This window comes from Cynara cardunculus (genome assembly GCF_001531365.2).
Source record: "Cynara cardunculus var. scolymus isolate 2C chromosome LG 17, CcrdV1, whole genome shotgun sequence".
Taxonomy (NCBI): domain Eukaryota; kingdom Viridiplantae; phylum Streptophyta; class Magnoliopsida; order Asterales; family Asteraceae; genus Cynara; species Cynara cardunculus.
In genome coordinates, this window is record NC_037544.1 from 10,411,752 (window position 1) to 10,412,943 (window position 1,192).

The following is a 1,192-nucleotide window of genomic DNA, read 5'->3' on the forward strand; positions in this document are numbered from 1 at the left end:
TTCATCGATTGATGAAGTGGAGGGCTGGGTAGGTTGGGGAATTTGTGAGGTGATGGGGGATGGTAGTTGATGAAGGGTGCGAAGGATGGTTTGGAGTTGGGTAATGATGTAGGTTAGGTTTTCATCGGTCTCAGTTGCCTGAGCCGTGAGGGTGGCGAGGGATTGGATGATGACTTGGTTAACTTGGGTGGCTAAGGATGATATGGTATTGTGTTATTGGGTTATGGTTTGTTGGAGGATTTGGAGGCGGGATGAGTTGGTTTGGGTTTGGGTGTCTATTTGGTTTAGATGGCATTAGAGGATGGCAAGGGATTGATGGAGGTCTGGGGTATCGGGTGAGGGTTGGTTCTCCATAATCCCTTGTATTAGGAGTTTAAGTCATCCAAGGACCACGTCACTTTATCAACAAAGGCTTGGCACTCAGCCTTAGTGACCAGATCTGCTAATGGGGTAACCCCTGCAGCAACAGATGCTGCAGGTTAGGCCTCTGTTCCTGAGGCGCCCTCTTGGCCTTGTGCGAAGGTAGGCCGCGAGGGACTTCCATCATGTCCTTGATAGCCTTCTAGAGAAGAACTATCTTGTGATGTTGGAACATCCTCTTCATCTTCTTCAGCTTCAGAGGCTGACTAAGTGAAGTGGATGTGTGTCCCTTTTGGTAGATCAAATACCGAAGGGAGTGGTGCACGAATTGAAGATCGCTCTGAACGATCTATGGGATCAATGTCAGAAGCAACGAATGCTTCTGTGTGTATGCGGGGTAGTGGCGAGCCCTGAGGCGAAAGGGCTCTTATCTCTTCATCACCTCTCTGTTGAGAGAAGGGTGATGGTATATGTGGTTCCTCGGCTTGTTCATCTYYAGAGGCCCGAAGGATGGCCTCTGGATGGCTGGCTTGGGTTACGGTGGGACTGGGTCGTCCTGTTTCAATACCCCTTTGGCTTTGATCGCCAGGGGTAGTAGATGTGGTTGCCCTTTGGAGAGGAGGGTGGTGAATATTTTGGTGAAGGCCGGGGGAAGCACTAGCATCATCATCATCATCATCTTCATCATCCGATGAAGACGATGCTTGTGCTCCCTCGCTTGGAGGGGGAGACGGCTCTAAGTGCTCCGGGGTAGCTGCCCTCGGTTGTTGGGACAGCATGGAGCGTTCATAGGCTTGGCGTATCTCACTTGTCGATGGAATGACAGTGAGCA